Below are 9518 nucleotides of genomic sequence, written 5' to 3' on the forward strand. Positions count from 1 at the left end.
CCTGTACTTGATCTGTGCGGACTGAGGTGCCTCAGTTTCCCCTTGTTGTTGCCTTTCTGCTCACTTCTGCCCATTCCCTTATCATCATAGGAATTGATCCCTAATAAATGGCCCTTAGATGCCCCAGCACATAGAAATAAAAAGCCTAGCTGTTGGGTAAGTAAGGCAGATGAGGCAGGTGGGGAAGGGTCCCCTGTGAGTGGGTAAGGATGCCACATTTAGGAAAGCCATTTGAAAGGCAGCCTTGGTGGATTCTCTATGAGTCCCAGGGTGTGAGGCAGGGCATCTTGTGAACTTGGAGTTTCAAAGAATCCTTATTCAATGCAAAAAAAAAAAAAAAAAAAAAAGCCTAATGTGGAGTTACCAGGGAACACACATTTGGGACATTTCTCTAGGGACCTTTGTGACACCATTCATTTTGGGACATCCAGTCATATAGTGGGCCACCCAGTGGCCTGGCTGGGACCCTTTGGCTGGATCAGCTTCTGGAGGACCGGTCTGTGGAGGCTCACAAGACCTTTTTGCCTGACCTACCTTCTAATAGATGGTGAATACGTCTCCCAAGGAAACCTTGATGCCATTTGACAGCTGGGCTGAGTGACCCGTCCAGCGCCGCTCTAGCCTTCGTCCTGCTGCCTTCTGGAAGGGGAAATAGCTGCCGCTGTCAGTCACAGGAATCACCTGATCTCAGGTGACACTCAGGTGACACTCAGGTGACACTCAGGCTGGCATCTCAGCTGGTGAGTGGGATCAGGGTAGCACCCTGGCTGTCATTCTGCCTATGGCCGCACCGACCTTTGGCTCCTCCTGGTGGCAAAGAGACTCCAGGGGGACCCCAAACCACACCAGACTCCCTTTCCTCCCTAGCGCCTCCATCCTCCACTGCAGCCTTTGGATGGAGTGAGAAGTCTTTGTGCTTAATTAAGACGCATGGGCCCGCCAATGGGAAAGCGGGAAATGGCTGGGTTGTTTTACAAATACAAACAATTCTTGTTCATTATCCCTTAATTGAGGCAACAAAGGCCCTGGAACACATCCATCAGAAACACACTCATGTACATTATCAGAGAGGACTGGGTTTAGTGCTCACAAAAGGAGTAGCACGTGTTCCAAGCAGGAGTTACCCGCAAAGGGAAACAAAGGCCTTGGAGCCCAAATACTGCGGAATTAGCCCAATTACACAGCTGACGAGGCGGGGGAGAAGTTTCCTGGCTCCTGGCCAGCTCTCCTCTGAGCCTCCTTTTACAGGGTCCACTCTCCTGATACCACATGGGGTAGGCTAAGAAAAGAACCTCACAGGCCCACTTTGAGCCCACTTTGAGGCCCTGGTGGGATGCTAAGAAGTGGCAAGCTGATGTGGTCTCTCTAAAGCCTTCACACCAACCTGAGGCCTAGAAGCCACCTGGCTGGAATCGCCACCTCCTCCTTCTCTATGCTTCTTACGATGTTGTCCCGGTGTTGGGCTTTTGCCACTAACCTGTGGCTGGCTAGAGCTGGGATCTTCTTAGTTTGATTTAAGCAGGTGGCTATGTGGTTGGGCCTTTTGCCTCCGTTGTTTACACAAATGAATGCTGAGATCTCTGCACTTATTCCTGTTTTGAACAGTATGTTCTGGTCACTCTGAAGGTGGAACTATTTGTTTCAGGGTGGCACATGGCTCCCAGCCTGGCTTTGGGGTCCGACTTTCTCCTTGCTGCCTGGGCTTCATTATTCACTCTTGCTGGGTGTTTTCTTGGCAGCCTCACAGCATCTCCATGGGTCCATGCATCTTTACCTCTGTAGCACCAAATGTTCAGATGGCTAGCAGGCCCTCATCATGGTGTCTCTGACCTGGGCATCTCTGCACCCAAAGAGCTCACAGTTCACAGGATCCTGAGTCCTGGCTGACACTGCAGGTCAGTACTGGGCTGTCGAGAGTTTTGAGAGGCAGTGGGGACTGTGGGGGGGACCTAGATGAGCTGCACGGCCTGAGGGGAATATTGGAAACATGACAGGGATGTGTGCCTGGGAGGAAGGATGGGGTTGGGGGTGGGGATGCTTCACAGACTTAAGGGGGACATTGGAGGGTAAGGGGGATGCAGGGAGCCTGAGAGGGCTGTGAACTTCCCAGCTATGGCAGAAAGAGAGGCCTGGAAATTCCTTCTCCATCTGTGTCTCCATCAAGGACTGCTGCCTTGCTATCCCAGCCTCACACACTGAGCACACTGGCTGAGTCACATACCAGCAGCTTGCACTCAGAAATGAGAGGCACCAGGCCCCACGTGTCTACCCCTAGGTGAGCATTACTCTATCCTCTCTGGATGAAATCAGGAGGATCCTGTTTTTGTTTTATTTATTTCTCTAGCATTTCCACATACCCAGGTCCTTTAGAGTCTCACCTTCAAGCACCAATACTTTTCAATATTTCTTTTAAATAGAGACAGGGCATTCCCCAGGAGGAACACCAAGGGCCAAGAGATTTCTCATAGCTTTTCCAGTGTAATTTCTCTGCTCTCTCTTTGGCTTCTCAAGACATAAGGATTTATTGGCCCATAAAACTAAAAGATCCAACATAGACTCCTGGCATGGCTGGATCCAGGGACTCTGGTGATGCTATCAGCACTCTCTCCTCTCTGCTGGACTTCGTGCGACTCAGGATACTGCTTCCTAAAGCAGTGGCCAAAAGGTCACCCAGGGCCCTGCATCTTCTTCCCAAGGTTGGCCGTCTCCTCCCAAAGAGTCACGACCTTCCCAGCAGTGCTGATAAAAGCCCCCTGAGATGATCTTGGTTGGCTCATTATGGATCAATAATTCTGCTCCAATCACTGACTGACCGGGTCTAGCCATATACCCACCTGGAAGATGGCTTCACCTACCCTAGATACCCTGAGAAGGATGGAATAGTCTGCTCTAGTATTTCTATGGCAACAATTTAGCTCTTGCTCAACTTGCAGGACCTACCCTGGATGCCTAGCCCCACCCAGAACAGCAGGGTATTTGTGGGCCAGGGATCCTTGCGGCATCCTTTGCCTTCAGGCCTCCGCCCCAGGGCTGCCTATCCTTAGTGTTGTAGTCATTGGAGTCAGGTCTCCCAGACCAGCTGGGGAGAGCAAGGTGAACTGACAGTTACCACATTGACCTGGGGACTGGATGTGGCTCAAGCCATAGACCCTCCATGCTATAGACGAGTCCTGCTCACTCCTGGCCCAGCAGTTCTTTCTAGAAAGGTCCTGGGTCCTGTCAAGTTCCACACCAGTCCTTTTTCCCTCAGAGACGGAAGATCTCTTCTGACACCTCACTATGTCCTCAGCAGCAGATGTCTTTCCTCAAAGGTGGGCCTGAGTGTTCCAGGCCCCTGGGTTGATCCAGGACACAAGCTGGTTCTGAGCCTGGCTTTCCACACTCACTTGGGGCCCTGTCAGAAAAGGTGTCTCCTTCATACTCGCTCCCCTCTGTCTTGGCCCCTCTGCTACCCACTCCTCATCCCGGCTTCCGGTAGAATCCCTCGCCCACATCTGTTCCTTTTTCTTCTCTCCTGAGGGAGCTGTCGGGTGACAGTCCTTCACTGCTCCTTATTACCATCATTTGTAAGAGGAGCAGGTGTCAGGTGTCATAGGTGAACATAACAGCTGTGGATGGCAAGCAGTTTTAATGGGAGGAGGAAGATGAAGTCCAGGTGCCTGATGAGCTGGCTGGAGGCTAGCCCAACTCGGGGCATTCATCCTCCATCCTAGAAGCCACAGATTTGGCTTCCATAGATACCTCAGGGCCACAGTATCCTTGAAGCACCACTTTCCAGGAAGCAGCTCCACTGTGCCCACCAAGCCTCCCTCCTGTACAGTCAGTCCTGCTCTGAGAAGGTCCAGGGAGCTATGGGTGCAGAGCCCGAGTGGCTGGCATAGGTCACAGAGCTTGACCCCTCGGCTCTCTAGCCAGAAACACATCACCATCTCTCTCCATTTCTATGCTTGTACCATGAAGATGATGACCCTGTTCTCAGAGCTGGCAGATCCACCGCGGGGAGATAAACAGACATGTATGTAGGAAAGGTGGCCACCTAGCCTGTTATGCAGCACCTGCCTGGGGGCCACAATGGGACTTGTAACTTGTCCTACCCACAGCCTCAGTGCCTGCAGATGAAACCAACTGCGCAAGCCCTGCTGTATTGGAAAGCAGTATCTATGGTGTCTTAGTCTGGGTTTTATTGCTGTGAAGCGACACCGTGACCAAGGCAACTTTTTATAAAGGACAACATTTAATTGGGGCTGGCTTACAGTTTCAGAGGTTTAGTCCATTATCATCAAGGCAGGAGCATGGCAGCATGCAGGCAGACATGGTGCTGGAGGAGCTGAGATTTCTATCATGATCCCAAAGGCAGCCAGGAAGAGGGTCTCTTCTGCCCTGGGCAGAGCTTAGGCATAGGACCTTAAAGTCCACCCCCACAGTGACACACTTCCTCCAACAAGGCCACACTTATTCTAACAAAGCCACATCTTCTAATAGTGCCACTTCCCACGGGCAACTTATATTAAACCACCACACATGGGAAGACTGACTGGGGAATTTTGAACACTCCCATCAAAGGCTGCTCCTAGGGAGTTGATCTTATCCCTTAGCAGAGTCCACAGGTGAATGTCTGACCTCCCCCTTTCTTCTGGTCCTGGGTGTCCCAGGCTTAGTGATCACAGGCAGACAAGGGACACCATGTCTGTTAATTGTGCAGGCCAGCCCTCCCTTGCCAGAGGCCAGACACCAAGGCCAGATGACCCTGTAGATGGTTTTTCAGATGACCCTCCAGGTGACCCTGCAAGCACTGGCCTGGGAAAGATGAGGAGGTCCTGGACAGCGTGGTGGGAGTGGCCTCCCTGCACTTGCCTGGATGTTGGGCCTCAGGCTGTTTCTTTGCTTGCTGTGAGCACCGCTACCGTCAGTGTCTATGGGGTATGACCCCAACAGCTGGCTTTGGTTTGACTAGAGCAGAAATAATGTCGCCTCTCACTGTTGTTTGAATCTGAACTGTCTCCACAGGTCCCTGAGTTGGCTCCCCAGTCTGTGACGCTGTGGAAGGTAGCAGAGCCAAGAGAAAAGTAGGGCTAGGTGGAAGGGAGGGAGATGATTTGGGGTGCTTTTGGAGGGGATATTGAGACCCACCCCTTCCTTTCTTTTTGTTTCCTAACCATCATTAAGTGAGCAGCTTCCTCCACCACTGACATCACACTGCCTCTCTGCCCACCCAAAAAGTCACAGAGCCACTCAACAATGGTCAGAGACCTCCAACACTGGGAGCCAAATAAACCTTTCCTCTTTTTAAGTTGATAGCCACAGAGTATTTATTGCAGTACCACCAGCTGCACATGTGAAATCGGATGCCTCCTGCTTTCCTTTAGCAGGCTGAGCTGTTGAGGGAGCACCAAGGCTGAGAGATCTCAGTGTTCACTGACTCACAGCTCCACTCTTCCCCCTGGCCGCCAGGAAGCTTACAGCTGATTGCGACCAAGTCTCTGCCCTTCTTTTCGCTGGTCTTACTTTTCTGGGTTTTGTCTTAAGCTTATTCTTCGCTTATCATTTATTATCAACTGTCACAATCTATTTTTATATTCAAATTAAAAAAAAAGACACAGATGGCAGATCAAGTGTACTCCCTCCTCCCCTCCTCTGAATCCCTAGGAATGGCATGGGCAGGCCTCTTTCTCTTTGTCTCTCTTGTTCTGTCTTCTCTCTTTCATGAATCTTTAACAGCTCTGCAAAACTGTCAAAGTGTGCATTCTAAGCAAAGCCCAGCTTCTGAGCCCCAGTCTGCAGAGGGGACTGGTCTGGTAGGAGGGTCCCCAGACTCCTGAACACAGGGCAGGGCTGAGATCACTGTAGGGGAATGGGTGGGGCCATTGGCAGACACTTTTCACAGGTTAAGGGAGAGGTGTGGCACTTTGCTGCAGGGGGTCAGGGGGAGGCAGAAGCAGTTGAGTGGACTTGGTGATGGATAGATTTAGGGTCATGAAGGGCCCAGGGTCCAGAAAGCAAGCTTTTGGAGAGATTTCTTGGAACACACTCTGGTCTGTCCCTCACAGCCACAAGTAAACAGGCAGAATCCACAAATGGGCAAAGTTCAGACATCAACATAAGCATCAGTGTGTGGATCATCAAACCAGTATAGAGCCCTGGCTGTGACAGGGTCAGCACTCAATGAGAGATGACCGCCAAGGAAGGATGGCAATACCCAGAGCATAGAAGGGAGAGAATTAACGTTGTCAGGGGAAGGAGAGGAAACAAGGCGCTCATTGTAGATCTCAGAATGGAAACTAATGGAATCCAGTTTGGAAGGCAGGGTTGCTAGTGTGTGAAGGAAGCTAACACTGCAGAGGCCCAGGTATTAAAGATATGGTTTCAGCCCATGTCACTAGTAAGAGGTGATGGAACCTCTAAGGGGTGGGGTCTAGTTGGAGGAAGTGAGGTCATTTAGGTGTGCCTTTGAAGGGGTTTGATTGACTTAGGGTTTTATTGCTGTGAATAGACGCCATGACCAAGGCAGCTCTTGTAAGGATGAAGTTTAATTGGGGCTGGCTTACAGGTTCAGTCCATTATCATCAAGGCAGGAAGCATGGCAGTCTCCAGGCAGGCATGGTGCAGGAGGAGCTGAGAGTTCTACATCTTCATCTGAAGGCTGCTAGGAGAAGACTGGTTCCTATGTAGGAGGGTCTCATTGCCCACCCCTACAATGACACACTTCCTCCAACAAAGCCACATCTCCTAATAGTGCCAGTTGCTGGGCCAAGCATATTCAAGCCACTACAGGGATACAGAGACCCTTTTTTGTTTCTTAGCCTCTAGTCTCTATGAGGTGAGTAGGCTTCCTCTATCATGGCACATTGTGCTGCCACAGGCTTAAAGCAGCACAGTCAAGCAACCATTGGCTGAAGCCTCTGAAACTGTGAACCCAAATAGACCTTCCCTCATCATAAAGTGATTATCTCATGTATTTAATCACAGCAATGGAGAACTCAATAACACTCTACTATATCAAAAAGAAAGAAATTTATTTTAATATTTTTCTTTTCATGAAAAAAATCAAGACTAGATCTTGAGTTTTATTGAACTTATTTGTAAAAGTAGGGGTGTCTTGAGATTTCTCTTTAGGTCTCTGGACATGTTGGGGTCCCTCGCTCCAGCCAGTCTTGCAGTCCTGTGATCCTAAGCTGTGCTGGGATCTTATTTTCTGACGAGTCTGATGGGCCTGTTCTGTTCGTATTTTATTTTGCTTAGCTGCATGTTGCTTGGGTCAGTTTTCATCAGGTTGGATGTAACGAGGCTTGAAATATCCATCTTCCCCTTCTATTGTGGAGCAGCTGGCATTGGCCTGCCTTCCACTGCTGTGATAAACACTACAACCAAGAACAACTCATGAGGTCTGGGTTTATTGCCCCTTCCAGCTCTAGTCAGTGCATCATCTGAGGAGGAACCTGGAGGCAGGAGCTGCTGCAGGGAGCAGGGAGGGGCACTGCTTACTGGCTCGCTCTTTGTGGCTCACTGCTTTCTTAGACAACTTAGGACCACTCCCTCAGCGATGGCACTGCTCACAGTGAACTGGACTCTCCTATATCAATCATTAATCAAGAACATGTCCCCACAGTCTGATATGATGGAGGCATGGTCTCACCTGAGATTCCTTCTTTCTCAGATGACCCTGCCTTATGTCGCATTGACAGACAAATAGGCAGCGCACAGCCTACTTGGTAGGGTGTTATGGACATCAGCTTCAACCGTGGGAGGCCAGTCTTCCCTACAGCTGGGTGCACAGAGGCAATGTGAGTGCTTCCCCACCCCACGGAGAGCTTTTGTGGCAAAGGGAGTGATTCCAGCAGGGGAGCTGTGTGTATGTCTCTCAGCCACCTGGCCTCTCTTCTGCCTTGGGTGCTCCTCATGTGGGACACACTGTCTGATACTAGGCAGGTGGATGGCATACAATTGGTTATAGATTTATGACTAAGGACTGGTATGCCACAGTCTTCTCCCTTTGACCTCCCTGCAAAGAGTCCCACAACACTGCCTTTATCCCACTACTGATTGGTCTCACCATCCACTTCTGGTCAGGTTACTCTGTCCATAAAGCCAGAGGCTGGGAGGTGGCATGAAAGGGGCAGAGGCCTGCGTGCTTGTGGTACTCAGAAGGCTCTGTCTTCCAGGGTACAATTCTACCTTTCTTAGTGTCACTGTGTGTTATAGTTTGTATATGCTAGGCCCAGGGTGTGGCACTATTAGAAGGTATGGCCCTGTTGGAGTAGGTGTGACCTTGTTGGAGTAGGTGTGTCACTGTGGGCCTGGGCTCTAAGACCCTCGTCCTAGCTCCCTAGAAGTCAGTATTCTGCTAGCAGCCTTCAGATGAAGACATAGAACTCTCAGCTCCTCCTGCACTAGGCCTGCTTGGATAATGTCATGTTCCCACCTTGATGATAATGGACTGAACCTCTGAACCTGTAAGCCAGCCCCAGTTAAATGTTGTCCTTATGAGAGTTGTTATAGTGTTTGTTCGCAGCAGTAAAACCCTAACTAAAACATTCTGTCACTAGTAGTGGGGTGTGTCTGCATTTGGGGTGTCCACAGTGCCTTGGTGAGCTTGAGTGTGTGCCTCTTTCTTGCAGTTGTGCCCAGGCTCTTGGTGGTGTGCAGACCTAAAAGTAGGCTCACTTGGGGTATGTTTGCTTGGCTTTAGGCATGCAAGTCTCTTTTCCAAAATGGCTAATCAATGGACTTTCCCCAACTGAGTAAGGATGGGGTGATCTCACAGAGTTCCACCTGCAGATGAAGAGCTACAGTAGTGGGTGATGGCAGTGGGTGGCTGTGGAGAGGAGGAGAGTCAGTCTTCTCCAGGCATGATCCTGAGAGGTTATCCAACCCCACATGGTCACCCCTCAGCACATGTGCATACGCACATCACCAAGCGAACTTGGCAAGCTGTGTGCACACGTGGTCCTATCCACTCACACCCAGCAACATCTTTCCTTGCTGCTTTATCTTTCTCCTCACATGGAAGCCCTTTCTCAGGTGTGCATATTGTAAATATCCTCCCCATTCTATGTTCTGTCTGTTTGTTTCCTGGTGGGGTCTTCTAACATCAGCAAGTCTGTACTGGGCTCCAACTCACCAATCATGTTTATGGCCGACATGTCTCTCCACACCCTAATGAGGCAGTCCTCCTCTTAAGTCCCCTTCACTGTCTTCATTCATTTAGGGCTGCATTTAGATGTTAGTTCTGCACAAAGTTCTTCCCAGACCCTCCCTGGAAATGCACTTTCCCCTCATTCCATTTTAGTATTTAATGGCTGGCCACCACCCACTTTTCTATTATATGTGGAGTTATTATTTGCTTACATATTCCACATAGTTCCAGTTCTTTGATTCCCCACAGTCCTCCAGCTCTGTGTTTCTCGATATATGGCATAACCATCACAGACCCAGAGAGGCTGCACCGGCTCCTGTCATCACATCTCCATTTCTAACAAGGAGGAAGGAAGATCAAGGAAAAGCTCGTGTTTTCAAACACA

The 9518-nt window shown here is 50.0% G+C and overlaps 1 long non-coding RNA gene across 1 annotated transcript; it reads left to right on the plus strand.

The window, feature by feature from the left end:
* The first annotated feature begins 487 nt into the window (after nucleotides 1-487).
* Nucleotides 488-2564, plus strand: Gm36639. The gene is made up of 4 exons (XR_377851.2): nucleotides 488-740; nucleotides 1740-1895; nucleotides 2165-2275; nucleotides 2512-2564. It is a non-coding gene; the product is annotated as a predicted gene, 36639 (long non-coding RNA).
* The last annotated feature ends 6954 nt before the right edge of the window (nucleotides 2565-9518 follow it).

The sequence above is a fragment of the Mus musculus genome, chromosome 6 (assembly GCF_000001635.26).
Source record: "Mus musculus strain C57BL/6J chromosome 6, GRCm38.p6 C57BL/6J".
In the NCBI taxonomy this organism is placed as follows: domain Eukaryota; kingdom Metazoa; phylum Chordata; class Mammalia; order Rodentia; family Muridae; genus Mus; species Mus musculus.